The sequence below is a fragment of the Schistocerca serialis genome, chromosome 7, assembly GCF_023864345.2.
Source record: "Schistocerca serialis cubense isolate TAMUIC-IGC-003099 chromosome 7, iqSchSeri2.2, whole genome shotgun sequence".
Taxonomy (NCBI): Eukaryota; Metazoa; Arthropoda; class Insecta; order Orthoptera; family Acrididae; genus Schistocerca; species Schistocerca serialis.
In genome coordinates this window covers 603,702,382-603,729,212 of record NC_064644.1, presented here as the reverse complement: position 1 = coordinate 603,729,212, position 26,831 = coordinate 603,702,382, and the positions used below count along the sequence as shown (strand labels likewise).

The window sequence follows — 26,831 nt, the reverse complement described above, 5'->3', positions numbered from 1 at the left end:
GATTTGATTCCTTTCGGAGACAATTTTTCATTGAATAGGATTGTAGCTCGTTTGTGGCAGCAGGAAACAAGCTGTAGTGAAAAGGGCCTTCCATAGATGGTCGCAGGTCCCATAAGTATTGTATGGCTCGTAACGCGTTGTGTGGAGCCCGGCTAGCTCAGTCGGTAGAGCATGAGACTCTTAATCTCAGGGTCGTGGGTTCGAGCCCCACGCTGGGCGGCGCAAAATTTTGTGTCTACGCGCATGCAACCTGCGCCCCTCTCGTGAGCCTTGCGTAATAAACGTAACGGGTTATGACGATGCCTAGCTTCGTATGAATATCAGAGGAATGGTTTTTGAAGCTGAAAGTAACTCTGAAATGAAATAAATGTGTTGTTTTGGAATTTTAGGTGTACATCGATATCGTGTGAGATGTGTAGGAAAGGAGCAGCTGTGCTAACTAAATACAAATAATGGTCGCTAATGCGGTGCGTTTCCAGCTGAAGGGCTCCGATTCACTACTCCATTAGAATAAAGTACCCGAAAAGTGCACTAGGCGGCGCCTCCTTAGCTCAGTGGCAGAGCGCTGGTCTAGTAAACCAGAGGTCGTGAGTTCGATCCTCACAGGAGGCAAACGAATTTTGTAACAGCCCCTTCTACCGTAGCCCTTTCGAAAAAAGCGGTCAAGAATAAAAAAAATTATGAATGGGTGCGGTATTTAAGAAATTCTCTCGCAAATGAAAAGTGCGAAAGGTGCTATTAAAGTAGGCACCAGAAACTGCTGCTTTTGGCAGTCTCTGGAGAATGCCGACGTGAAATACTTAGTTCTTGTGAAGTAATTTCTACCCCTGGTAGAGACCCTCGCGGCTGTCGTCGTCGTCGTCGTCGGCGCCGCCGCCGCTTTGGTAATAGCGGCAACTCGCCATTGTATGACATATGGTGAGGTACCTTCTGCAACCGACTGAGATGGCAGTAAGCGATTGAAGCTGATTTGCAACCTCTTGTTTGATCAGCGTCATAAGGGCTTGAATGTAACTTGCGATGGGACACAGCAAGAAGTAGCGTCGCATTTTTAGTACTGAAATTGGAGATGGAGAATTGCGTCAAAGATGGGAAATTCATTCCGGCAAGCGCACAAATGGCGAAAATGAGGTGTGTGTGTGGGTAAGCACATTGCGCCAGTGACCGTGTGGCCTAATGGATAAGGCGTCGGACTTTGGATCCGAAGATAGCAGGTTCGAATCCTGTCACGGTCGACTTTTTCCAGTTCTGCAAAAGATGCATGCTGTTTTACTGTGTTGTTTGAGTACTACAAAACTAGTTGAAAGTTGCTCCTGCCCGCTTCCTGGCTGCAAACCGGCGTCTACCTGAAGCACAAGCAAGACAAGGGGGTTCTGTAGCGAAATTTTCGGCACTGTGCCGATCAGGAGAGTTTTTGTTGGAAATACTGCGTCTGATTCAGGACCCAAGATCTACGCCACAGGCGTCTGCGCACAGTCGAGCATGTGTGTTGAATAACGGTGCTGATAGCCACGTATCATTTCAAGTAGATTTGATTCCTTTCGGAGACAATTTTTCATTGAATAGGATTGTAGCTCGTTTGTGGCAGCAGGAAACAAGCTGTAGTGAAAAGGGCCTTCCATAGATGGTCGCAGGTCCCATAAGTATTGTATGGCTCGTAACGCGTTGTGTGGAGCCCGGCTAGCTCAGTCGGTAGAGCATGAGACTCTTAATCTCAGGGTCGTGGGTTCGAGCCCCACGCTGGGCGGCGCAAAATTTTGTGTCTACGCGCATGCAACCTGCGCCCCTCTCGTGAGCCTTGCGTAAAAAACGTAACGGGTTACGACGATGCCTAGCTTCGTATGAATATCAGAGGAATGGTTTTTGAAGCTGAAAGTAACTCTGAAATGAAATAAATGTGTTGTTTTGGAATTTTAGGTGTACATCGATATCGTGTGAGATGTGTAGGAAAGGAGCAGCTGTGCTAACTAAATACAAATAATGGTCGCTAATGCGGTGCGTTTCCAGCTGAAGGGCTCCGATTCACTACTCCATTAGAATAAAGTACCCGAAAAGTGCACTAGGCGGCGCCTCCTTATCTCAGTGGCAGAGCGCTGGTCTAGTAAACCAGAGGTCGTGAGTTCGATCCTCACAGGAGGCAAACGAATTTTGTAACAGCCCCTTCTACCGTAGCCCTTTCGAAAAAAGCGGTCAAGAATAAAAAAAATTATGAATGGTTGCGGTATTTAAGAATTTCTCTCGCAAATGAAAAGTGCGAAAGGTGCTATTAAAGTAGGCACCAGAAACTGCTGCTTCTATGATCTCATCCCCTTCCCCCACCTCCTCCTTTTCCTTGAAAGGATTCGTATCCTGTACACCTCACGTAAACTTGATCCTCCTCACCCGCTCGTTTCCCCACTCCTCTCCCACCCCCGCCCGCTGCCGCGCCTGTATTCGCACGTCCCACCCGGTCTCCATCTCTCCACCCTCCATGCCCTCTCCCAAGGTGGCTTCCGCCGGCTCCCTCTCCCTGATGATGTCCTCGTCCCCTCCATCTACCCCTCCTATCAACTTTGACCCTGCCCCACCTCCCACTTCCCGTGTCCTTTCCTTTCGGCACCCTCCCTCCCTTCTCTTCTCTTCCCTTCTTTTCCCATCTCCCTGTCCCCTCCCTTCCCCCTCTTCCCACGGGCTTCCTCTCCCCCTTCCTCCCTCCCCCTATCTCCCCTGCCCGTGGCATCTCTGCTCTCCCCTCTCGCCCTCCCACTCCCCTCCCTCCTCCTCCTCTCTTGGCAGGTCCCCGGACTCGCACACGTATAGTGACCATTCGCGCGCCGGAGATCGTCGCCTTTTGTGCTTCGTGTGTGTGACGTCATATAGTGTTTTTGGTGTCCGCCGTCCCACTCCTACGTTCACTTGTGCCGTCGGACTCACCAGTGTTCTGTGCGCCGTGCCAACGTGTTTTCAGTGTTGTTATCGTCACATGTGAACGACTCCGTGTTTTTTATGTCTCTGTGACCTCTCTCTTTTGCCCATCACTTTGTTCATAGTCATTCACCATGTTTCATACTCTTGTAAAACGCTATGGCTGAAGAGCGGCGTAGTGTGCCGCTGCCAGCCTACCTGAATTGTACAGGTTTTAAAATAACAATAAAGTAAAAAAAAAAAAAAAAAACTGCTGCTTGTGGCAGTCTCTGGAGAATGCCGACGTGAAATACTTAGTTCTTGTGAAGTAATTTCTACCCCTGGTAGAGACCCTCGCGGCTGTCGTCGTCGTCGGCGCCGCCGCCGCTTTGGTAATAGCGGCAACTCGCCATTGTATGACATATGGTGAGGTACCTTCTGCAACCGACTGAGATGGCAGTAAGCGATTGAAGCTGATTTGCAACCTCTTGTTTGATCAGCGTCATAAGGGCTTGAATGTAACTTGCGATGGGACACTGCAAGAAGTAGCGTCGCATTTTTAGTACTGAAATTGGAGATGGAGAATTGCGTCAAAGATGGGAAATTCATTCCGGCAAGCGCACAAATGGTGAAAATGAGGTGTGTGTGGGTAAGCACATTGCGCCAGTGACCGTGTGGCCTAATGGATAAGGCGTCGGACTTTGGATCCGAAGATTGCAGGTTCGAATCCTGTCACGGTCGACTTTTTCCAGTTCTGCAAAAGATGCATGCTGTTTTACTGTGTTGTTTGAGTACTACAAAACTAGTTGAAAGTTGCTCCTGCCCGCTTCCTGGCTGCAAACCGGCGTCTACCTGAAGCACAAGCAAGACAAGGGGGTTCTGTAGCGAAATTTTCGGCACTGTGCCGATCAGGAGAGTTTTTGTTGGAACTACTGCGTCTGATTCAGGACCCAAGAGCTACGCCACAGGCGTCTGCGCACAGTCGAGCATGTGTGTTGAATAACGGCGCTGATAGCCACGTATCATTTCAAGTAGATTTGATTCCTTTCGGAGACAATTTTTCATTGAATAGGATTGTAGCTCGTTTGTGGCAGCAGGAAACAAGCTGTAGTGAAAAGGGCCTTCCATAGATGGTCGCAGGTCCCATAAGTATTGTATGGCTCGTAACGCGTTGTGTGGAGCCCGGCTAGCTCAGTCGGCAGTCTACTCGCGGCTGGCGAGGTGAGCGGACGTGCGCTGTTTACGTCCTCGCTGTTCCGGCCAGCTCCGCGGCGAGTGGTGAGTCAACAAGGTGGGACTAGCCGTTTCTCGAGGAATTTAGTCATGTACACGTGGTAACGATGGAGTCTCATTTCCGTACAAACACACTGAAGTTTAGTTTCGACGACCATTATGCACGACCTAAGCCATACGAAATAGAGGCCTTTTTGCGCGATGTAGTGAAGTTACAATTTGGCGACGTTATCGGGATCCATTTGTCGATAGTTAGCCGAACAGTCTATGTGAAGATGTCGAACACAGACTGCTGTGCACGAGTACTAGCCTCTTCGGGAGGTCGATTTAAGTTCACCCATTGTGACGGTAACGTGGGGGATGTGACGGTTGAAATGGCGGGACTTGGCGTCAGGACCATTAGGATCTTTGAACTTCCGTTTGAGGTGCCTGCTGGGCAGATCAATCAAGTTCTTACTACATATGGCACGGTCTTAAGTAATACAGCGGAGAAGTGGACAACTTTCAATACCTTCCCTGTTCTCAATGGGGTGCGGCAGATCAAAATTGATCTTCGGCGTCACGTCCCTTCATATATATACGTCAGTGGATGTAGAGCCATTGTCATGTATGACGGGCAACCCCGAACGTGCTCAGGTTGTGGTAAGGAAGGCCATGTTCGCTCGGACTGCATGCAGCGGAGGATAGCGCAGTTACCAGTGGGAGAATCCGAAAGACCTGCGACTATGCAGTCGTTGCCGGTAAGTTACGTTGCGGCAGTCAGAGGACCGGAACCGGACCACTTACTAGTAGAGGAGGCGGCTCCTCGCCCGTCACCACTTGAGACCAACGATGCGCCCATAGTCACGAACCAGATAACGGCGACAAACTTATCCGCTGCCCAGTCAGAGCAACAGGTAACTCCCGATGACGAGGGCCATGCCGCAGTTGCTGCGGCTGAAAACGTCGTGCTCCAGGATCCGGAGGGCCCGCAGGAAGCGGACCAGACCGTATCTTCCGATAGTGGGATGAGCCGACCACGGCACTCACCCCGCAGACGCAAAAAACAACGGATTGCGCCCCCGAACGCGGACCAGACGGCGAAGGAGGTGCGAGAAAAGGCTCAGCGGGTTGCCCGCACACTTGGAGGAACACCGGTAACACAAGACGATGGCATCCACCAGGTCCTCATTCCGGCGGACATTCTTGTGACGGCCGAGCCGCCTACCCCTCCCACCGAACGGATGGTAGTGCACGCGACACGGGAGGTGACCCCGCATGACATACCCATGCAGACACTTGACGGCGACACGACGGAGGTTGACCTCCGGGCGACCGGCAACTGGGCCGATGATGTGGAAAACGTTCCGCCAGGAGGGGACTTGAATGACGATCCTATGGTTGGTGTGGGGACAGCGGTCATGTGCGGGGTCGGGGATGATACGGATGGGCTTCCCCCCCGCCCCAGCGACCAGTAATCTATAGTGTGTGTAGTCACAGAAAAGGCCTTCCTTCCTTCCATCCGCGAATGACTTCTGCACAAGCTTACAGGATAGGGACTGTCAACATCAACAGTATCAGCAGCAATCTAAAGCTACAGACCTTCCGTGATATGTTATATGCGGCCGAACTCGACGTGGTCTTACTACAAGAGGTGAAGAACATAGACCTCGACACGATTAGTGGATATATAGCCTTCACTCATCCCGGGACTGTGCAAGAACTTGGAACAGCCATCCTCACAAAGGAAGGGATACTAGCGACTGACGTAGAGTACCTCCCAACGGCGAGAGGTATGGCACTCACCATTTACGATACTCGTATTGTCAACGTCTATGCCCCTTCAGGGACTGGTAATAGACCGCAACGGGCGGCATTTTTTAACGATGCTATTGCACCATTGCTTGTAGGCCATTACGACCACATTATATTCGGTGGCGACTACAACTGCGTCCTATCTCCGAAAGACCAGACGCCACATTTTAACACTTGTCCGGATCTAGCGGCTATAATACGGGACTTTCATTTTATTGATACCTGGGAACACGTCAATGGCGATAGGCCAGGATTCACGCATATCACGACTCACTCCGCCAGCCGACTCGATCGTATTTACGTCACGCTGGATTTAAGTCGAAGACTTTTGCAGACGGAGATATGGCCGACCGTCTTCTCTGACCACGCGGCGTACATTTGTACACTCAACCTCCAACGCCAAGGGACGTACCGTGGAAGAGGATACTGGAAGTTGAATGTATCGCATTTGGACGAACAGGCATGCCATGAACTCTTCGCTGCGTCTTGGGCGGCTTGTGAGAGAAGGTTTTCTCAATATGCCTCGGCGTTGGAATGGTGGCTAAACTGTGCAAAACCGACGATCAGGAAGGCCTTTATGAGATACTCCCGTGACAGGAAGGAGTGGTACACCAGGACGGTCGAGTTCTATTTCCAGGTCCTTCGAGACTTATACCGCCCGGACGCGTCGATTATAGACAATCACCAGGAAATACAACGGATAAAAGCCACGATTACGGCTTTGACGCGTCAAAAGCTCATCGGGTGCAAAGTCAGGGCGCGACTTCGTGACGGTGTCGCCGGCGAGCACCCTTCCATCTATCACGTACTTAAGGAGCGGACAGGTCGCCGCAGGAAACTGGTCACTGAACTACGGACGGAGGACGGATGTTTGTTGTTGCAGCAGCGTGAGATATCAGCTGAGATGAAGCACTATTATGCGACGCTATACGCCGCTGGCCCTGTGGATCACGAGGCGATGGAGGCTTTACTGTCGGGTATAACCCGCAAGGTGAATCAGACGGAAGCACTTCAATTGTTGGCTGAACCTACAGAAGAGGAAGTAGAAGATGCACTGCTGACGGGCCCTGAGAACAAGTCACCTGGTCCAGACGGCCTACCGGTGGAGTTCTATCGCACATTTAAACGATTGTTGTTACCGAAACTGACGTGCATATGCCAGGAATTAATGGACCCCGACAAAGACATCCCGCGACAATTCAGTGAGGGCTTGATCATACCGGTTCCTAAGTCGCCATTGGCGCAATCCGCAAAACACTACCGCCCGCTCACACTTCTAAACTGTGATTATAAGATCTTTGCAAGGATTATAGCTAGGAGACTCAAACCGGTGATGAACACGGTTACAGCCCCGCCACAAACGAGTGTCGGTATAGGCCGCAACATTCACGACACCTTGTGTGACTATCGCGACGTCATAGCGGTAGCTGCCGCCTGTCGCATTCCGTGCGCCTTGGTTGCTCTCGATTTTGACAAAGCATTCGACCGTGTGAACCATGAGTATTTACTGAAAACCATGCAGACAATGAACTTCCCCCACCGTTTCCTCACCATCATCGCACGACTGCTGCGCCACTCCCAGTCCACGATTTTGCTCAACGGGCGATCAGTGGGGCCGATAACTATTGAAAGTTCGGTCAGACAGGGCTGCCCTATGTCGATGGCGCTGTTTGCTATCGCCATCGAGCCGCTATTAACAGCGCTGACCTCACACCTCCAGGGTGTCCTGATGTATGGTCACAAGTTTGTATGCCGCGCCTACGCGGATGATGTGGCCTTTCTTGTGCGAACCACGTCTGAGATACGGACGGCGATGGACATAGTAGAGCAGTATAGGAAGGCGGCGGGGGCTCAGTTGAATGTAATGAAGTCCGGTGTCCTGAACATCGGTCGCGGATTGAAGGCCCCTATTCCTGGACAGATCAAGGTGATCACGGTCATGAAGTGCTTGGGAGTGAAATTTACTCGTGACATCCGACGCATGATTGCAATCAATTACAAAGATTTGCTAAATACAGTGCGCGCGAGCATACGTCAACATACCCTCAGGTCGCTGGACGAAATACAACGCGTGGCCTTGGTGAACATTTATCTCGTCTCTAAAGTTAACTATGTGGCGCGCGTACTCCCGCTACCCCTCCCGATGGCAAGCAGATTGTTAGCTGCCTTCGGCCACTTTGTCAGCCGCGGCCACATTTTCAAAGTCAAGTATTCTACGTTGACTCTGCCGTCGGCGTCAGGTGGTCTCAACCTCACCGACGTCTATACGAAGACACGGGCCCTGTACGTCAGTTCTACATTTAGCAGATGGAAGAATTCGCCCAATAGTATCACCACTTTTCTATTGAACGAAATAAAGCCGGCTAATCTTGACGCGCCTGTGGATGTTCATCACATACCAGACGACCTTCATCATATCAAGCAATTTTTGCTTGACTATAGCTACATCCGCCTGGGAATGCCTGAGGAACAAATCGTCACAGTGCGAGCAGTGTACAAATATTTGCTCACGACGCACGCTCGAAACAGTATTGAAGTTAAGTACCCCGAGGCAGTCTGGCCACGTGTATGGAGAAGTGTTCATCATCCACATTTGCCAACGGGAGTGAGAGCATTGTGGTATTACGTGGTCAATAGGAAACTTCAAACGACTTCCCGCTTACATTCGATACATTTGGCTGATACTTCCCTTTGTGCAACCTGTAACGTGCAAGATACTGATGAACACACATTCGTATGCGGTACGGCGCAAGACATCTGGAAAGCGGTTAGAAACCTCTTGGCATTTCTACAACGCACGTCCCATCAAGCCATCACCCTTAAGAGTCTACTTCTACCGAACGATGACCTCTACCCTACCACGAAACGAAATGCCGTAACCTGGCTGAAAGGACAAGCAATCTACTATATTATTACAAACTCAGAACGTAGTATTGGAGACTTTTCGACATATTTACAAACACAGCACGATGGACTTCGCAAACTTCCACATTACAAACAGGAATACGCAAATTTTCTCATTAAAGCGATCATGGATCCCCCACAGAATTGGCGGGTGTAAAGCTAAGAGTAGACAAGACAGGACAGTAAAGAGAAGAGACCACACGATGAAACAGGACGAACTCGCAACGGAGTGAACACATTGCAACCCGAGAAGCCGACCTTACAGTTTTCCGACATAAGAGGGCCACTAAGGTACGGTTGCCAAAGGTAATTTGAAAAAAAAAATAACGAACAACCACAATGCCGATGGAGGCGGCACATACAGAGGATTTCTTCTCGGAGATGGCATTCATGAGTCGAAGCCACTCATCCCTTTTGTTTTCATTTACTTTATGTTATAGCATTAAAAAAAAAAAAAAAAAAAAAAAAAAACTAATAAATTTAAAGCGTAGAAGGTAGCCGACGAAGGCAGAAAAGGTGAGCGATTGGATGGGCTATGTGGGGAGAAGGGAGGCCCAAAAAAAAAAAAAAAAAAAAAAAAAAAAAAAAAAAAAAAAAAAAAAAAAAAAAAAAAAGTGGCAGAGCGCTGGTTTAGTAAACCAGAGGTCGTGAGTAAAAATAAAAAAAAAAAAAAAAAAAAAAACAAAAAAAAAAAAATGGATAAGGCGTCGGACTTTGGATCCGAAGATTGCAGGTTCGAATCCTGTCACGGTCGACTTTTTCCAGTTCTGCAAAAGATGCATGCTGTTTTACTGTGTTGTTTGAGTACTACAAAACTAGTTGAAAGTTGCTCCTGCCCGCTTCCTGGCTGCAAACCGGCGTCTACCTGAAGCACAAGCAAGACAAGGGGGTTCTGTAGCGAAATTTTCGGCACTGTGCCGATCAGGAGAGTTTTTGTTGGAACTACTGCGTCTGATTCAGGACCCAAGATCTACGCCACAGGCGTCTGCGCACAGTCGAGCATGTGTGTTGAATAACGGTGCTGATAGCCACGTATCATTTCAAGTAGATTTGATTCCTTTCGGAGACAATTTTTCATTGAATAGGATTGTAGCTCGTTTGTGGCAGCAGGAAACAAGCTGTAGTGAAAAGGGCCTTCCATAGATGGTCGCAGGTCCCATAAGTATTGTATGGCTCGTAACGCGTTGTGTGGAGCCCGGCTAGCTCAGTCGGTAGAGCATGAGACTCTTAATCTCAGGGTCGTGGGTTCGAGCCCCACGCTGGGCGGCGCAAAATTTTGTGTCTACGCGCATGCAACCTGCGCCCCTCTCGTGAGCCTTGCGTAATAAACGTAACGGGTTACGACGATGCCTAGCTTCGTATGAATATCAGAGGAATGGTTTTTGAAGCTGAAAGTAACTCTGAAATGAAATAAATGTGTTGTTTTGGAATTTTAGGTGTACATCGATATCGTGTGAGATGTGTAGGAAAGGAGCAGCTGTGCTAACTAAATACAAATAATGGTCGCTAATGCGGTGCGTTTCCAGCTGAAGGGCTCCGATTCACTACTCCATTAGAATAAAGTACCCGAAAAGTGCACTAGGCGGCGCCTCCTTAGCTCAGTGGCAGAGCGCTGTTCTAGTAAACCAGAGGTCGTGAGTTCGATCCTCACAGGAGGCAAACGAATTTTGTAACAGCCCCTTCTACCGTAGGCCTTTCGAAAAAAGCGGTCAAGAATAAAAAAAATTATGAATGGGTGCGGTATTTAAGAAATTCTCTCGCAAATGAAAAGTGCGAAAGGTGCTATTAAAGTAGGCACCAGAAACTGCTGCTTTTGGCAGTCTCTGGAGAATGCCGACGTGAAATACTTAGTTCTTGTGAAGTAATTTCTACCCCTGGTAGAGACCCTCGCGGCTGTCGTCGTCGTCGGCGCCGCCGCCGCTTTGGTAATAGCGGCAACTCGCCATTGTATGACATATGGTGAGGTACCTTCTGCAACCGACTGAGATGGCAGTAAGCGATTGAAGCTGATTTGCAACCTCTTGTTTGATCAGCGTCATAAGGGCTTGAATGTAACTTGCGATGGGACACAGCAAGAAGTAGCGTCGCATTTTTAGTACTGAAATTGGAGATGGAGAATTGCGTCAAAGATGGGAAATTCATTCCGGCAAGCGCACAAATGGCGAAAATGAGGTGTGTGTGGGTAAGCACATTGCGCCAGTGACCGTGTGGCCTAATGGATAAGGCGTCGGACTTGGATCCGAAGATTGCAGGTTCGAATCCTGTCACGGTCGACTTTTTCCAGTTCTGCAAAAGATGCATGCTGTTTTACTGTGTTGTTTGAGTACTACAAAACTAGTTGAAAGTTGCTCCTGCCCGCTTCCTGGCTGCAAACCGGCGTCTACCTGAAGCACAAGCAAGACAAGGGGGTTCTGTAGCGAAATTTTCGGCACTGTGCCGATCAGGAGAGTTTTTGTTGTAACTACTGCGTCTGATTCAGGACCCAAGATCTACGCCACAGGCGTCTGCGCACAGTCGAGCATGTGTGTTGAATAACGGTGCTGATAGCCACGTATCATTTCAAGTAGATTTGATTCCTTTCGGAGACAATTTTTCATTGAATAGGATTGTAGCTCGTTTGTGGCAGCAGGAAACAAGCTGTAGTGAAAAGGGCCTTCCATAGATGGTCGCAGGTCCCATAAGTATTGTATGGCTCGTAACGCGTTGTGTGGAGCCCGGCTAGCTCAGTCGGTAGAGCATGAGACTCTTAATCTCAGGGTCGTGGGTTCGAGCCCCACGCTGGGCGGCGCAAAATTTTGTGTCTACGCGCATGCAACCTGCGCCCCTCTCGTGAGCCTTGCGTAATAAACGTAACGGGTTACGACGATGCCTAGCTTCGTATGAATATCAGAGGAATGGTATTTGAAGCTGAAAGTAACTCTGAAATGAAAAAAATGTGTTGTTTTGGAATTTTAGGTGTACATCGATATCGTGTGAGATGTGTAGGAAAGGAGCAGCTGTGCTAACTAAATACAAATAATGGTCGCTAATGCGGTGCGTTTCCAGCTGAAGGGCTCCGATTCACTACTCCATTAGAATAAAGTACCCGAAAAGTGCACTAGGCGGCGCCTCCTTAGCTCAGTGGCAGAGCGCTGGTCTAGTAAACCAGAGGTCGTGAGTTCGATCCTCACAGGAGGCAAACGAATTTTGTAACAGCCCCTTCTACCGTAGGCCTTTCGAAAAAAGCGGTCAAGAATAAAAAAAATTATGAATGGGTGCGGTATTTAAGAAATTCTCTCGCAAATGAAAAGTGCGAAAGGTGCTATTAAAGTAGGCACCAGAAACTGCTGCTTTTGGCAGTCTCTGGAGAATGCCGACGTGAAATACGTAGTTCTTGTGAAGTAATTTCTACCCCTGGTAGAGACCCTCGCGGCTGTCGTCGTCGTCGGCGCCGCCGCCGCTTTGGTAATAGCGGCAACTCGCCATTGTATGACATATGGTGAGGTACCTTCTGCAACCGACTGAGATGGCAGTAAGCGATTGAAGCTGATTTGCAACCTCTTGTTTGATCAGCGTCATAAGGGCTTGAATGTAACTTGCGATGGGACACAGCAAGAAGTAGCGTCGCATTTTTAGTACTGAAATTGGAGATGGAGAATTGCGTCAAAGATGGGAAATTCATTCCGGCAAGCGCACAAATGGCGAAAATGAGGTGTGTGTGGGTAAGCACATTGCGCCAGTGACCGTGTGGCCTAATGGATAAGGCGTCGGACTTGGATCCGAAGATTGCAGGTTCGAATCCTGTCACGGTCGACTTTTTCCAGTTCTGCAAAAGATGCATGCTGTTTTACTGTGTTGTTTGAGTACTACAAAACTAGTTGAAAGTTGCTCCTGCCCGCTTCCTGGCTGCAAACCGGCGTCTACCTGAAGCACAAGCAAGACAAGGGGGTTCTGTAGCGAAATTTTCGGCACTGTGCCGATCAGGAGAGTTTTTGTTGGAACTACTGCGTCTGATTCAGGACCCAAGAGCTACGCCACAGGCGTCTGCGCACAGTCGAGCATGTGTGTTGAATAACGGTGCTGATAGCCACGTATCATTTCAAGTAGATTTGATTCCTTTCGGAGACAATTTTTCATTGAATAGGATTGTAGCTCGTTTGTGGCAGCAGGAAACAAGCTGTAGTGAAAAGGGCCTTCCATAGATGGTCGCAGGTCCCATAAGTATTGTATGGCTCGTAACGCGTTGTGTGGAGCCCGGCTAGCTCAGTCGGTAGAGCATGAGACTCTTAATCTCAGGGTCGTGGGTTCGAGCCCCACGCTGGGCGGCGCAAAATTTTGTGTCTACGCGCATGCAACCTGCGCCCCTCTCGTGAGCCTTGCGTAATAAACGTAACGGGTTACGACGATGCCTAGCTTCGTATGAATATCAGAGGAATGGTTTTTGAAGCTGAAAGTAACTCTGAAATGAAATAAATGTGTTGTTTTGGAATTTTAGGTGTACATCGATATCGTGTGAGATGTGTAGGAAAGGAGCAGCTGTGCTAACTAAATACAAATAATGGTCGCTAATGCGGTGCGTTTCCAGCTGAAGGGCTCCGATTCACTACTCCATTAGAATAAAGTACCCGAAAAGTGCACTAGGCGGCGCCTCCTTATCTCAGTGGCAGAGCGCTGTTCTAGTAAACCAGAGGTCGTGAGTTCGATCCTCACAGGAGGCAAACGAATTTTGTAACAGCCCCTTCTACCGTAGGCCTTTCGAAAAAAGCGGTCAAGAATAAAAAAAATTATGAATGGGTGCGGTATTTAAGAAATTCTCTCGCAAATGAAAAGTGCGAAAGGTGCTATTAAAGTAGGCACCAGAAACTGCTGCTTTTGGCAGTCTCTGGAGAATGCCGACGTGAAATACTTAGTTCTTGTGAAGTAATTTCTACCCCTGGTAGAGACCCTCGCGGCTGTCGTCGTCGTCGGCGCCGCCGCCGCTTTGGTAATAGCGGCAACTCGCCATTGTATGACATATGGTGAGGTACCTTCTGCAACCGACTGAGATGGCAGTAAGCGATTGAAGCTGATTTGCAACCTCTTGTTTGATCAGCGTCATAAGGGCTTGAATGTAACTTGCGATGGGACACAGCAAGAAGTAGCGTCGCATTTTTAGTACTGAAATTGGAGATGGAGAATTGCGTCAAAGATGGGAAATTCATTCCGGCAAGCGCACAAATGGCGAAAATGAGGTGTGTGTGGGTAAGCACATTGCGCCAGTGACCGTGTGGCCTAATGGATAAGGCGTCGGACTTGGATCCGAAGATTGCAGGTTCGAATCCTGTCACGGTCGACTTTTTCCAGTTCTGCAAAAGATGCATGCTGTTTTACTGTGTTGTTTGAGTACTACAAAACTAGTTGAAAGTTGCTCCTGCCCGCTTCCTGGCTGCAAACCGGCGTCTACCTGAAGCACAAGCAAGACAAGGGGGTTCTGTAGCGAAATTTTCGGCACTGTGCCGATCAGGAGAGTTTTTGTTGGAACTACTGCGTCTGATTCAGGACCCAAGAGCTACGCCACAGGCGTCTGCGCACAGTCGAGCATGTGTGTTGAATAACGGTGCTGATAGCCACGTATCATTTCAAGTAGATTTGATTCCTTTCGGAGACAATTTTTCATTGAATAGGATTGTAGCTCGTTTGTGGCAGCAGGAAACAAGCTGTAGTGAAAAGGGTCTTCCATAGATGGTCGCAGGTCCCATAAGTATTGTATGGCTCGTAACGCGTTGTGTGGAGCCCGGCTAGCTCAGTCGGTAGAGCATGAGACTCTTAATCTCAGGGTCGTGGGTTCGAGCCCCACGCTGGGCGGCGCAAAATTTTGTGTCTACGCGCATGCAACCTGCGCCCCTCTCGTGAGCCTTGCGTAATAAACGTAACGGGTTACGACGATGCCTAGCTTCGTATGAATATCAGAGGAATGGTTTTTGAAGCTGAATGTAACTCTGAAATGAAATAAATGTGTTGTTTTGGAATTTTAGGTGTACATCGATATCGTGTGAGATGTGTAGGAAAGGAGCAGCTGTGCTAACTAAATACAAATAATGGTCGCTAATGCGGTGCGTTTCCAGCTGAAGGGCTCCGATTCACTACTCCATTAGAATAAAGTACCCGAAAAGTGCACTAGGCGGCGCCTCCTTATCTCAGTGGCAGAGCGCTGTTCTAGTAAACCAGAGGTCGTGAGTTCGATCCTCACAGGAGGCAAACGAATTTTGTAACAGCCCCTTCTACCGTAGGCCTTTCGAAAAAAGCGGTCAAGAATAAAAAAAATTATGAATGGGTGCGGTATTTAAGAAATTCTCTCGCAAATGAAAAGTGCGAAAGGTGCTATTAAAGTAGGCACCAGAAACTGCTGCTTTTGGCAGTCTCTGGAGAATGCCGACGTGAAATACTTAGTTCTTGTGAAGTAATTTCTACCCCTGGTAGAGACCCTCGCGGCTGTCGTCGTCGTCGGCGCCGCCGCCGCTTTGGTAATAGCGGCAACTCGCCATTGTATGACATATGGTGAGGTACCTTCTGCAACCGACTGAGATGGCAGTAAGCGATTGAAGCTGATTTGCAACCTCTTGTTTGATCAGCGTCATAAGGGCTTGAATGTAACTTGCGATGGGACACAGCAAGAAGTAGCGTCGCATTTTTAGTACTGAAATTGGAGATGGAGAATTGCGTCAAAGATGGGAAATTCATTCCGGCAAGCGCACAAATGGCGAAAATGAGGTGTGTGTGGGTAAGCACATTGCGCCAGTGACCGTGTGGCCTAATGGATAAGGCGTCGGACTTGGATCCGAAGATTGCAGGTTCGAATCCTGTCACGGTCGACTTTTTCCAGTTCTGCAAAAGATGCATGCTGTTTTACTGTGTTGTTTGAGTACTACAAAACTAGTTGAAAGTTGCTCCTGCCCGCTTCCTGGCTGCAAACCGGCGTCTACCTGAAGCACAAGCAAGACAAGGGGGTTCTGTAGCGAAATTTTCGGCACTGTGCCGATCAGGAGAGTTTTTGTTGGAACTACTGCGTCTGATTCAGGACCCAAGAGCTACGCCACAGGCGTCTGCGCACAGTCGAGCATGTGTGTTGAATAACGGTGCTGATAGCCACGTATCATTTCAAGTAGATTTGATTCCTTTCGGAGACAATTTTTCATTGAATAGGATTGTAGCTCGTTTGTGGCAGCAGGAAACAAGCTGTAGTGAAAAGGGCCTTCCATAGATGGTCGCAGGTCCCATAAGTATTGTATGGCTCGTAACGCGTTGTGTGGAGCCCGGCTAGCTCAGTCGGTAGAGCATGAGACTCTTAATCTCAGGGTCGTGGGTTCGAGCCCCACGCTGGGCGGCGCAAAATTTTGTGTCTACGCGCATGCAACCTGCGCCCCTCTCGTGAGCCTTGCGTAATAAACGTAACGGGTTACGACGATGCCTAGCTTCGTATGAATATCAGAGGAATGGTTTTTGAAGCTGAAAGTAACTCTGAAATGAAATAAATGTGTTGTTTTGGAATTTTAGGTGTACATCGATATCGTGTGAGATGTGTAGGAAAGGAGCAGCTGTGCTAACTAAATACAAATAATGGTCGCTAATGCGGTGCGTTTCCAGCTGAAGGGCTCCGATTCACTACTCCATTAGAATAAAGTACCCGAAAAGTGCACTAGGCGGCGCCTCCTTAGCTCAGTGGCAGAGCGCTGGTCTAGTAAACCAGAGGTCGTGAGTTCGATCCTCACAGGAGGCAAACGAATATTGTAACAGCCCCTTCTACCGTAGGCCTTTCGAAAAAAGCGGTCAAGAATAAAAAAAATTATGAATGGGTGCGGTATTTAAGAAATTCTCTCGCAAATGAAAAGTGCGAAAGGTGCTATTAAAGTAGGCACCAGAAACTGCTGCTTTTGGCAGTCTCTGGAGAATGCCGACGTGAAATACGTAGTTCTTGTGAAGTAATTTCTACCCCTGGTAGAGACCCTCGCGGCTGTCGTCGTCGTCGGCGCCGCCGCCGCTTTGGTAATAGCGGCAACTCGCCATTGTATGACATATGGTGAGGTACCTTCTGCAACCGACTGAGATGGCAGTAAGCGATTGAAGCTGATTTGCAACCTCTTGTTTGATCAGCGTCATAAGGGCTTGAATGTAACTTGCGATGGGACACAGCAAGAAGTAGCGTCGCATTTTTAGTACTGAAATTGGAGATGGAGAATTGCGTCAAAGATGGGAAATTCATTCCGGCAAGCGCACAAATGGCGAAAATGAGGTGTGTGTGGGTAAGCACATTGCGCCAGTGACCGTGTGGCCTAATGGATAAGGCGTCGGACTTGGATCCGAAGATTGCAGGTTCGAATCCTGTCACGGTCGACTTTTTCCAGTTCTGCAAAAGATGCATGCTGTTTTACTGTGTTGTTTGAGTACTACAAAACTAGTTGAAAGTTGCTCCTGCCCGCTTCCTGGCTGCAAACCGGCGTGTACCTGAAGCACAAGCAAGACAAGGGGGTTCTGTAGCGAAATTTTCGGCACTGTGCCGATCAGGAGAGTTTTTGTTGGAACTACTGCGTCTGATTCAGGACCCAAGAGCTACGCCACAGGCGTCTGCGCACAGTCGAGCATGTGTGTTGAATAACGGTGCTGATAGCCACGTATCATTTCAAGTAGATTTGATTCCTTTCGGAGACAATTTTTCATTGAATAGGATTGTAGCTCGTTTGTGGCAGCAGGAAACAAGCTGTAGTGAAAAGGGCCTTCCATAGATGGTCGCAGGTCCCATAAGTATTGTATGGCTCGTAACGCGTTGTGTGGAGCCCGGCTAGCTCAGTCGGTAGAGCATGAGACTCTTAATCTCAGGGTCGTGGGTTCGAGCCCCACGCTGGGCGGCGCAAAATTTTGTGTCTACGCGCATGCAACCTGCGCCCCTCTCGTGAGCCTTGCGTAATAAACGTAACGGGTTACGACGATGCCTAGCTTCGTATGAATATCAGAGGAATGGTTTTTGAAGCTGAAAGTAACTCTGAAATGAAATAAATGTGTTGTTTTGGAATTTTAGGTGTACATCGATATCGTGTGAGATGTGTAGGAAAGGAGCAGCTGTGCTAACTAAATACAAATAATGGTCGCTAATGCGGTGCGTTTCCAGCTGAAGGGCTCCGATTCACTACTCCATTAGAATAAAGTACCCGAAAAGTGCACTAGGCGGCGCCTCCTTAGCTCAGTGGCAGAGCGCTGGTCTAGTAAACCAGAGGTCGTGAGTTCGATCCTCACAGGAGGCAAACGAATTTTGTAACAGCCCCTTCTACCGTAGGCCTTTCGAAAAAAGCGGTCAAGAATAAAAAAAATTATGAATGGGTGCGGTATTTAAGAAATTCTCTCGCAAATGAAAAGTGCGAAAGGTGCTATTAAAGTAGGCACCAGAAACTGCTGCTTTTGGCAGTCTCTGGAGAATGCCGACGTGAAATACTTAGTTCTTGTGAAGTAATTTCTACCCCTGGTAGAGACCCTCGCGGCTGTCGTCGTCGTCGGCGCCGCCGCCGCTTTGGTAATAGCGGCAACTCGCCATTGTATGACATATGGTGAGGTACCTTCTGCAACCGACTGAGATGGCAGTAAGCGATTGAAGCTGATTTGCAACCTCTTGTTTGATCAGCGTCATAAGGGCTTGAATGTAACTTGCGATGGGACACAGCAAGAAGTAGCGTCGCATTTTTAGTACTGAAATTGGAGATGGAGAATTGCGTCAAAGATGGGAAATTCATTCCGGCAAGCGCACAAATGGCGAAAATGAGGTGTGTGTGGGTAAGCACATTGCGCCAGTGACCGTGTGGCCTAATGGATAAGGCGTCGGACTTGGATCCGAAGATTGCAGGTTCGAATCCTGTCACGGTCGACTTTTTCCAGTTCTGCAAAAGATGCATGCTGTTTTACTGTGTTGTTTGAGTACTACAAAACTAGTTGAAAGTTGCTCCTGCCCGCTTCCTGGCTGCAAACCGGCGTGTACCTGAAGCACAAGCAAGACAAGGGGGTTCTGTAGCGAAATTTTCGGCACTGTGCCGATCAGGAGAGTTTTTGTTGGAACTACTGCGTCTGATTCAGGACCCAAGAGCTACGCCACAGGCGTCTGCGCACAGTCGAGCATGTGTGTTGAATAACGGTGCTGATAGCCACGTATCATTTCAAGTAGATTTGATTCCTTTCGGAGACAATTTTTCATTGAATAGGATTGTAGCTCGTTTGTGGCAGCAGGAAACAAGCTGTAGTGAAAAGGGCCTTCCATAGATGGTCGCAGGTCCCATAAGTATTGTATGGCTCGTAACGCGTTGTGTGGAGCCCGGCTAGCTCAGTCGGTAGAGCATGAGACTCTTAATCTCAGGGTCGTGGGTTCGAGCCCCACGCTGGGCGGCGCAAAATTTTGTGTCTACGCGCATGCAACCTGCGCCCCTCTCGTGAGCCTTGCGTAATAAACGTAACGGGTTACGACGATGCCTAGCTTCGTATGAATATCAGAGGAATGGTTTTTGAAGCTGAAAGTAACTCTGAAATGAAATAAATGTGTTGTTTTGGAATTTTAGGTGTACATCGATATCGTGTGAGATGTGTAGGAAAGGAGCAGCTGTGCTAACTAAATACAAATAATGGTCGCTAATGCGGTGCGTTTCCAGCTGAAGGGCTCCGATTCACTACTCCATTAGAATAAAGTACCCGAAAAGTGCACTAGGCGGCGCCTCCTTATCTCAGTGGCAGAGCGCTGTTCTAGTAAACCAGAGGTCGTGAGTTCGATCCTCACAGGAGGCAAACGAATTTTGTAACAGCCCCTTCTACCGTAGGCCTTTCGAAAAAAGCGGTCAAGAATAAAAAAAATTATGAATGGGTGCGGTATTTAAGAAATTCTCTCGCAAATGAAAAGTGCGAAAGGTGCTATTAAAGTAGGCACCAGAAACTGCTGCTTTTGGCAGTCTCTGGAGAATGCCGACGTGAAATACTTAGTTCTTGTGAAGTAATTTCTACCCCTGGTAGAGACCCTCGCGGCTGTCGTCGTCGTCGGCGCCGCCGCCGCTTTGGTAATAGCGGCAACTCGCCATTGTATGACATATGGTGAGGTACCTTCTGCAACCGACTGAGATGGCAGTAAGCGATTGAAGCTGATTTGCAACCTCTTGTTTGATCAGCGTCATAAGGGCTTGAATGTAACTTGCGATGGGACACAGCAAGAAGTAGCGTCGCATTTTTAGTACTGAAATTGGAGATGGAGAATTGCGTCAAAGATGGGAAATTCATTCCGGCAAGCGCACAAATGGCGAAAATGAGGTGTGTGTGGGTAAGCACATTGCGCCAGTGACCGTGTGGCCTAATGGATAAGGCGTCGGACTTGGATCCGAAGATTGCAGGTTCGAATCCTGTCACGGTCGACTTTTTCCAGTTCTGCAAAAGATGCATGCTGTTTTACTGTGTTGTTTGAGTACTACAAAACTAGTTGAAAGTTGCTCCTGCCCGCTTCCTGGCTGCAAACCGGCGTCTACCTGAAGCACAAGCAAGACAAGGGGGTTCTGTAGCGAAATTTTCGGCACTGTGCCGATCAGGAGAGTTTTTGTTGGAACTACTGCGTCTGATTCAGGACCCAAGAGCTACGCCACAGGCGTCTGCGCACAGTCGAGCATGTGTGTTGAATAACGGTGCTGATAGCCACGTATCATTTCAAGTAGATTTGATTCCTTTCGGAGACAATTTTTCATTGAATAGGATTGTAGCTCGTTTGTGGCAGCAGGAAACAAGCTGTAGTGAAAAGGGCCTTCCATAGATGGTCGCAGGTCCCATAAGTATTGTATGGCTCGTAACGCGTTGTGTGGAGCCCGGCTAGCTCAGTCGGTAGAGCATGAGACTCTTAATCTCAGGGTCGTGGGTTCGAGCCCCACGCTGGGCGGCGCAAAATTTTGTGTCTACGCGCATGCAACCTGCGCCCCTCTCGTGAGCCTTGCGTAATAAACGTAACGGGTTACGACGATGCCTAGCTTCGTATGAATATCAGAGGAATGGTTTTTGAAGCTGAAAGTAACTCTGAAATGAAATAAATGTGTTGTTTTGGAATTTTAGGTGTACATCGATATCGTGTGAGATGTGTAGGAAAGGAGCAGCTGTGCTAACTAAATACAAATAATGGTCGCTAATGCGGTGCGTTTCCAGCTGAAGGGCTCCGATTCACTACTCCATTAGAATAAAGTACCCGAAAAGTGCACTAGGCGGCGCCTCCTTAGCTCAGTGGCAGAGCGCTGGTCTAGTAAACCAGAGGTCGTGAGTTCGATCCTCACAGGAGGCAAACGAATTTTGTAACAGCCCCTTCTACCGTAGGCCTTTCGAAAAAAGCGGTCAAGAATAAAAAAAATTATGAATGGGTGCGGTATTTAAGAAATTCTCTCGCAAATGAAAAGTGCGAAAGGTGCTATTAAAGTAGGCACCAGAAACTGCTGCTTTTGGCAGTCTCTGGAGAATGCCGACGTGAAATACGTAGTTCTTGTGAAGTAATTTCTACCCCTGGTAGAGACCCTCGCGGCTGTCGTCGTCGTCGGCGCCGCCGCCGCTTTGGTAATAGCGGCAACTCGCCATTGTATGACATATGGTGAGGTACCTTCTGCAACCGACTGAGATGGCAGTAAGCGATTGAAGCTGATTTGCAACCTCTTGTTTGATCAGCGTCATAAGGGCTTGAATGTAACTTGCGATGGGACACAGCAAGAAGTAGCGTCGCATTTTTAGTACTGAAATTGGAGATGGAGAATTGCGTCAAAGATGGGAAATTCATTCCGGCAAGCGCACAAATGGCGAAAATGAGGTGTGTGTGGGTAAGCACATTGCGCCAGTGACCGTGTGGCCTAATGGATAAGGCGTCGGACTTGGATCCGAAGATTGCAGGTTCGAATCCTGTCACGGTCGACTTTTTCCAGTTCTGCAAAAGATGCATGCTGTTTTACTGTGTTGTTTGAGTACTACAAAACTAGTTGAAAGTTGCTCCTGCCCGCTTCCTGGCTGCAAACCGGCGTGTACCTGAAGCACAAGCAAGACAAGGGGGTTCTGTAGCGAAATTTTCGGCACTGTGCCGATCAGGAGAGTTTTTGTTGGAACTACTGCGTCTGATTCAGGACCCAAGAGCTACGCCACAGGCGTCTGCGCACAGTCGAGCATGTGTGTTGAATAACGGTGCTGATAGCCACGTATCATTTCAAGTAGATTTGATTCCTTTCGGAGACAATTTTTCATTGAATAGGATTGTAGCTCGTTTGTGGCAGCAGGAAACAAGCTGTAGTGAAAAGGGCCTTCCATAGATGGTCGCAGGTCCCATAAGTATTGTATGGCTCGTAACGCGTTGTGTGGAGCCCGGCTAGCTCAGTCGGTAGAGCATGAGACTCTTAATCTCAGGGTCGTGGGTTCGAGCCCCACGCTGGGCGGCGCAAAATTTTGTGTCTACGCGCATGCAACCTGCGCCCCTCTCGTGAGCCTTGCGTAATAAACGTAACGGGTTACGACGATGCCTAGCTTCGTATGAATATCAGAGGAATGGTTTTTGAAGCTGAAAGTAACTCTGAAATGAAATAAATGTGTTGTTTTGGAATTTTAGGTGTACATCGATATCGTGTGAGATGTGTAGGAAAGGAGCAGCTGTGCTAACTAAATACAAATAATGGTCGCTAATGCGGTGCGTTTCCAGCTGAAGGGCTCCGATTCACTACTCCATTAGAATAAAGTACCCGAAAAGTGCACTAGGCGGCGCCTCCTTAGCTCAGTGGCAGAGCGCTGGTCTAGTAAACCAGAGGTCGTGAGTTCGATCCTCACAGGAGGCAAACGAATTTTGTAACAGCCCCTTCTACCGTAGGCCTTTCGAAAAAAGCGGTCAAGAATAAAAAAAATTATGAATGGGTGCGGTATTTAAGAAATTCTCTCGCAAATGAAAAGTGCGAAAGGTGCTATTAAAGTAGGCACCAGAAACTGCTGCTTTTGGCAGTCTCTGGAGAATGCCGACGTGAAATACTTAGTTCTTGTGAAGTAATTTCTACCCCTGGTAGAGACCCTCGCGGCTGTCGTCGTCGTCGGCGCCGCCGCCGCTTTGGTAATAGCGGCAACTCGCCATTGTATGACATATGGTGAGGTACCTTCTGCAACCGACTGAGATGGCAGTAAGCGATTGAAGCTGATTTGCAACCTCTTGTTTGATCAGCGTCATAAGGGCTTGAATGTAACTTGCGATGGGACACAGCAAGAAGTAGCGTCGCATTTTTAGTACTGAAATTGGAGATGGAGAATTGCGTCAAAGATGGGAAATTCATTCCGGCAAGCGCACAAATGGCGAAAATGAGGTGTGTGTGGGTAAGCACATTGCGCCAGTGACCGTGTGGCCTAATGGATAAGGCGTCGGACTTGGATCCGAAGATTGCAGGTTCGAATCCTGTCACGGTCGACTTTTTCCAGTTCTGCAAAAGATGCATGCTGTTTTACTGTGTTGTTTGAGTACTACAAAACTAGTTGAAAGTTGCTCCTGCCCGCTTCCTGGCTGCAAACCGGCGTCTACCTGAAGCACAAGCAAGACAAGGGGGTTCTGTAGCGAAATTTTCGGCACTGTGCCGATCAGGAGAGTTTTTGTTGGAACTACTGCGTCTGATTCAGGACCCAAGAGCTACGCCACAGGCGTCTGCGCACAGTCGAGCATGTGTGTTGAATAACGGTGCTGATAGCCACGTATCATTTCAAGTAGATTTGATTCCTTTCGGAGACAATTTTTCATTGAATAGGATTGTAGCTCGTTTGTGGCAGCAGGAAACAAGCTGTAGTGAAAAGGGCCTTCCATAGATGGTCGCAGGTCCCATAAGTATTGTATGGCTCGTAACGCGTTGTGTGGAGCCCGGCTAGCTCAGTCGGTAGAGCATGAGACTCTTAATCTCAGGGTCGTGGGTTCGAGCCCCACGCTGGGCGGCGCAAAATTTTGTGTCTACGCGCATGCAACCTGCGCCCCTCTCGTGAGCCTTGCGTAATAAACGTAACGGGTTACGACGATGCCTAGCTTCGTATGAATATCAGAGGAATGGTTTTTGAAGCTGAAAGTAACTCTGAAATGAAATAAATGTGTTGTTTTGGAATTTTAGGTGTACATCGATATCGTGTGAGATGTGTAGGAAAGGAGCAGCTGTGCTAACTAAATACAAATAATGGTCGCTAATGCGGTGCGTTTCCAGCTGAAGGGCTCCGATTCACTACTCCATTAGAATAAAGTACCCGAAAAGTGCACTAGGCGGCGCCTCCTTAGCTCAGTGGCAGAGCGCTGGTCTAGTAAACCAGAGGTCGTGAGTTCGATCCTCACAGGAGGCAAACGAATTTTGTAACAGCCCCTTCTACCGTAGGCCTTTCGAAAAAAGCGGTCAAGAATAAAAAAAATTATGAATGGGTGCGGTATTTAAGAAATTCTCTCGCAAATGAAAAGTGCGAAAGGTGCTATTAAAGTAGGCACCAGAAACTGCTGCTTTTGGCAGTCTCTGGAGAATGCCGACGTGAAATACGTAGTTCTTGTGAAGTAATTTCTACCACTGGTAGAGACCCTCGCGGCTGTCGTCGTCGTCGGCGCCGCCGCCGCTTTGGTAATAGCGGCAACTCGCCATTGTATGACATATGGTGAGGTACCTTCTGCAACCGACTGAGATGGCAGTAAGCGATTGAAGCTGATTTGCAACCTCTTGTTTGATCAGCGTCATAAGGGCTTGAATGTAACTTGCGATGGGACACAGCAAGAAGTAGCGTCGCATTTTTAGTACTGAAATTGGAGATGGAGAATTGCGTCAAAGATGGGAAATTCATTCCGGCAAGCGCACAAATGGCGAAAATGAGGTGTGTGTGGGTAAGCACATTGCGCCAGTGACCGTGTGGCCTAATGGATAAGGCGTCGGACTTGGATCCGAAGATTGCAGGTTCGAATCCTGTCACGGTCGACTTTTTCCAGTTCTGCAAAAGATGCATGCTGTTTTACTGTGTTGTTTGAGTACTACAAAACTAGTTGAAAGTTGCTCCTGCCCGCTTCCTGGCTGCAAACCGGCGTCTACCTGAAGCACAAGCAAGACAAGGGGGTTCTGTAGCGAAATTTTCGGCACTGTGCCGATCAGGAGAGTTTTTGTTGGAACTACTGCGTCTGATTCAGGACCCAAGAGCTACGCCACAGGCGTCTGCGCACAGTCGAGCATGTGTGTTGAATAACGGTGCTGATAGCCACGTATCATTTCAAGTAGATTTGATTCCTTTCGGAGACAATTTTTCATTGAATAGGATTGTAGCTCGTTTGTGGCAGCAGGAAACAAGCTGTAGTGAAAAGGGCCTTCCATAGATGGTCGCAGGTCCCATAAGTATTGTATGGCTCGTAACGCGTTGTGTGGAGCCCGGCTAGCTCAGTCGGTAGAGCATGAGACTCTTAATCTCAGGGTCGTGGGTTCGAGCCCCACGCTGGGCGGCGCAAAATTTTGTGTCTACGCGCATGCAACCTGCGCCCCTCTCGTGAGCCTTGCGTAATAAACGTAACGGGTTACGACGATGCCTAGCTTCGTATGAATATCAGAGGAATGGTTTTTGAAGCTGAAAGTAACTCTGAAATGAAATAAATGTGTTGTTTTGGAATTTTAGGTGTACATCGATATCGTGTGAGATGTGTAGGAAAGGAGCAGCTGTGCTAACTAAATACAAATAATGGTCGCTAATGCGGTGCGTTTCCAGCTGAAGGGCTCCGATTCACTACTCCATTAGAATAAAGTACCCGAAAAGTGCACTAGGCGGCGCCTCCTTAGCTCAGTGGCAGAGCGCTGGTCTAGTAAACCAGAGGTCGTGAGTTCGATCCTCACAGGAGGCAAACGAATTTTGTAACAGCCCCTTCTACCGTAGGCCTTTCGAAAAAAGCGGTCAAGAATAAAAAAAATTATGAATGGGTGCGGTATTTAAGAAATTCTCACGCAAATGAAAAGTGCGAAAGGTGCTATTAAAGTAGGCACCAGAAACTGCTGCTTTTGGCAGTCTCTGGAGAATGCCGACGTGAAATACTTAGTTCTTGTGAAGTAATTTCTACCCCTGGTAGAGACCCTCGCGGCTGTCGTCGTCGTCGTCGGCGCCGCCGCCGCTTTGGTAATAGCGGCAACTCGCCATTGTATGACATATGGTGAGGTACCTTCTGCAACCGACTGAGATGGCAGTAAGCGATTGAAGCTGATTTGCAACCTCTTGTTTGATCAGCGTCATAAGGGCTTGAATGTAACTTGCGATGGGACACAGCAAGAAGTAGCGTCGCATTTTTAGTACTGAAATTGGAGATGGAGAATTGCGTCAAAGATGGGAAATTCATTCCGGCAAGCGCACAAATGGCGAAAATGAGGTGTGTGTGGGTAAGCACATTGCGCCAGTGACCGTGTGGCCTAATGGATAAGGCGTCGGACTTGGATCCGAAGATTGCAGGTTCGAATCCTGTCACGGTCGACTTTTTCCAGTTCTGCAAAAGATGCATGCTGTTTTACTGTGTTGTTTGAGTACTACAAAACTAGTTGAAAGTTGCTCCTGCTCGCTTCCTGGCTGCAAACCGGCGTCTACCTGAAGCACAAGCAAGACAAGGGGGTTCTGTAGCGAAATTTTCGGCACTGTGCCGATCAGGAGAGTTTTTGTTGGAACTACTGCGTCTGATTCAGGACCCAAGAGCTACGCCACAGGCGTCTGCGCACAGTCGAGCATGTGTGTTGAATAACGGTGCTGATAGCCACGTATCATTTCAAGTAGATTTGATTCCTTTCGGAGACAATTTTTCATTGAATAGGATTGTAGCTCGTTTGTGGCAGCAGGAAACAAGCTGTAGTGAAAAGGGCCTTCCATAGATGGTCGCAGGTCCCATAAGTATTGTATGGCTCGTAACGCGTTGTGTGGAGCCCGGCTAGCTCAGTCGGTAGAGCATGAGACTCTTAATCTCAGGGTCGTGGGTTCGAGCCCCACGCTGGGCGGCGCAAAATTTTGTGTCTACGCGCATGCAACCTGCGCCC

At 48.5% G+C, this 26,831-nt stretch overlaps 29 non-coding genes across 29 annotated transcripts; all 29 read left to right on the top strand.

Annotated features, from left to right (window-relative positions):
- The first annotated feature begins 146 nt into the window (after window positions 1-146).
- Trnak-cuu (transfer RNA lysine (anticodon CUU)) lies at window positions 147-219 on the top strand. Its single transcript has one exon. It is a non-coding gene; the product is annotated as a tRNA-Lys (tRNA).
- A 321-nt stretch (window positions 220-540) lies between these two features.
- On the top strand, window positions 541-612 carry Trnat-agu (transfer RNA threonine (anticodon AGU)). The gene has a single exon. It is a non-coding gene; the product is annotated as a tRNA-Thr (tRNA).
- Window positions 613-1,162: 550 nt separating this feature from the next.
- Window positions 1,163-1,235, top strand: Trnaq-uug (transfer RNA glutamine (anticodon UUG)). Its single transcript has one exon. It is a non-coding gene; the product is annotated as a tRNA-Gln (tRNA).
- Window positions 1,236-1,674: 439 nt separating this feature from the next.
- Window positions 1,675-1,747, top strand: Trnak-cuu (transfer RNA lysine (anticodon CUU)). The gene has a single exon. It is a non-coding gene; the product is annotated as a tRNA-Lys (tRNA).
- Window positions 1,748-2,068: 321 nt separating this feature from the next.
- Window positions 2,069-2,140, top strand: Trnat-agu (transfer RNA threonine (anticodon AGU)). Its single transcript has one exon. It is a non-coding gene; the product is annotated as a tRNA-Thr (tRNA).
- Window positions 2,141-3,551: 1,411 nt separating this feature from the next.
- On the top strand, window positions 3,552-3,624 carry Trnaq-uug (transfer RNA glutamine (anticodon UUG)). Its single transcript has one exon. It is a non-coding gene; the product is annotated as a tRNA-Gln (tRNA).
- A 6,383-nt stretch (window positions 3,625-10,007) lies between these two features.
- Trnak-cuu (transfer RNA lysine (anticodon CUU)) lies at window positions 10,008-10,080 on the top strand. The gene has a single exon. It is a non-coding gene; the product is annotated as a tRNA-Lys (tRNA).
- A 321-nt stretch (window positions 10,081-10,401) lies between these two features.
- On the top strand, window positions 10,402-10,473 carry Trnat-agu (transfer RNA threonine (anticodon AGU)). The gene has a single exon. It is a non-coding gene; the product is annotated as a tRNA-Thr (tRNA).
- A 1,053-nt stretch (window positions 10,474-11,526) lies between these two features.
- On the top strand, window positions 11,527-11,599 carry Trnak-cuu (transfer RNA lysine (anticodon CUU)). Its single transcript has one exon. It is a non-coding gene; the product is annotated as a tRNA-Lys (tRNA).
- A 321-nt stretch (window positions 11,600-11,920) lies between these two features.
- Trnat-agu (transfer RNA threonine (anticodon AGU)) lies at window positions 11,921-11,992 on the top strand. The gene has a single exon. It is a non-coding gene; the product is annotated as a tRNA-Thr (tRNA).
- A 1,053-nt stretch (window positions 11,993-13,045) lies between these two features.
- On the top strand, window positions 13,046-13,118 carry Trnak-cuu (transfer RNA lysine (anticodon CUU)). The gene has a single exon. It is a non-coding gene; the product is annotated as a tRNA-Lys (tRNA).
- A 321-nt stretch (window positions 13,119-13,439) lies between these two features.
- Window positions 13,440-13,511, top strand: Trnat-agu (transfer RNA threonine (anticodon AGU)). Its single transcript has one exon. It is a non-coding gene; the product is annotated as a tRNA-Thr (tRNA).
- Window positions 13,512-14,564: 1,053 nt separating this feature from the next.
- Trnak-cuu (transfer RNA lysine (anticodon CUU)) lies at window positions 14,565-14,637 on the top strand. Its single transcript has one exon. It is a non-coding gene; the product is annotated as a tRNA-Lys (tRNA).
- Window positions 14,638-14,958: 321 nt separating this feature from the next.
- Window positions 14,959-15,030, top strand: Trnat-agu (transfer RNA threonine (anticodon AGU)). Its single transcript has one exon. It is a non-coding gene; the product is annotated as a tRNA-Thr (tRNA).
- Window positions 15,031-16,083: 1,053 nt separating this feature from the next.
- On the top strand, window positions 16,084-16,156 carry Trnak-cuu (transfer RNA lysine (anticodon CUU)). The gene has a single exon. It is a non-coding gene; the product is annotated as a tRNA-Lys (tRNA).
- A 321-nt stretch (window positions 16,157-16,477) lies between these two features.
- On the top strand, window positions 16,478-16,549 carry Trnat-agu (transfer RNA threonine (anticodon AGU)). The gene has a single exon. It is a non-coding gene; the product is annotated as a tRNA-Thr (tRNA).
- A 1,053-nt stretch (window positions 16,550-17,602) lies between these two features.
- On the top strand, window positions 17,603-17,675 carry Trnak-cuu (transfer RNA lysine (anticodon CUU)). The gene has a single exon. It is a non-coding gene; the product is annotated as a tRNA-Lys (tRNA).
- A 321-nt stretch (window positions 17,676-17,996) lies between these two features.
- Window positions 17,997-18,068, top strand: Trnat-agu (transfer RNA threonine (anticodon AGU)). The gene has a single exon. It is a non-coding gene; the product is annotated as a tRNA-Thr (tRNA).
- A 1,053-nt stretch (window positions 18,069-19,121) lies between these two features.
- Trnak-cuu (transfer RNA lysine (anticodon CUU)) lies at window positions 19,122-19,194 on the top strand. The gene has a single exon. It is a non-coding gene; the product is annotated as a tRNA-Lys (tRNA).
- Window positions 19,195-19,515: 321 nt separating this feature from the next.
- Trnat-agu (transfer RNA threonine (anticodon AGU)) lies at window positions 19,516-19,587 on the top strand. The gene has a single exon. It is a non-coding gene; the product is annotated as a tRNA-Thr (tRNA).
- A 1,053-nt stretch (window positions 19,588-20,640) lies between these two features.
- Window positions 20,641-20,713, top strand: Trnak-cuu (transfer RNA lysine (anticodon CUU)). The gene has a single exon. It is a non-coding gene; the product is annotated as a tRNA-Lys (tRNA).
- A 321-nt stretch (window positions 20,714-21,034) lies between these two features.
- Trnat-agu (transfer RNA threonine (anticodon AGU)) lies at window positions 21,035-21,106 on the top strand. Its single transcript has one exon. It is a non-coding gene; the product is annotated as a tRNA-Thr (tRNA).
- Window positions 21,107-22,159: 1,053 nt separating this feature from the next.
- Trnak-cuu (transfer RNA lysine (anticodon CUU)) lies at window positions 22,160-22,232 on the top strand. The gene has a single exon. It is a non-coding gene; the product is annotated as a tRNA-Lys (tRNA).
- A 321-nt stretch (window positions 22,233-22,553) lies between these two features.
- Window positions 22,554-22,625, top strand: Trnat-agu (transfer RNA threonine (anticodon AGU)). Its single transcript has one exon. It is a non-coding gene; the product is annotated as a tRNA-Thr (tRNA).
- A 1,053-nt stretch (window positions 22,626-23,678) lies between these two features.
- Trnak-cuu (transfer RNA lysine (anticodon CUU)) lies at window positions 23,679-23,751 on the top strand. The gene has a single exon. It is a non-coding gene; the product is annotated as a tRNA-Lys (tRNA).
- Window positions 23,752-24,072: 321 nt separating this feature from the next.
- Window positions 24,073-24,144, top strand: Trnat-agu (transfer RNA threonine (anticodon AGU)). Its single transcript has one exon. It is a non-coding gene; the product is annotated as a tRNA-Thr (tRNA).
- Window positions 24,145-25,197: 1,053 nt separating this feature from the next.
- Trnak-cuu (transfer RNA lysine (anticodon CUU)) lies at window positions 25,198-25,270 on the top strand. The gene has a single exon. It is a non-coding gene; the product is annotated as a tRNA-Lys (tRNA).
- A 321-nt stretch (window positions 25,271-25,591) lies between these two features.
- Window positions 25,592-25,663, top strand: Trnat-agu (transfer RNA threonine (anticodon AGU)). The gene has a single exon. It is a non-coding gene; the product is annotated as a tRNA-Thr (tRNA).
- Window positions 25,664-26,719: 1,056 nt separating this feature from the next.
- Trnak-cuu (transfer RNA lysine (anticodon CUU)) lies at window positions 26,720-26,792 on the top strand. Its single transcript has one exon. It is a non-coding gene; the product is annotated as a tRNA-Lys (tRNA).
- Window positions 26,793-26,831: the final 39 nt, after the last annotated feature.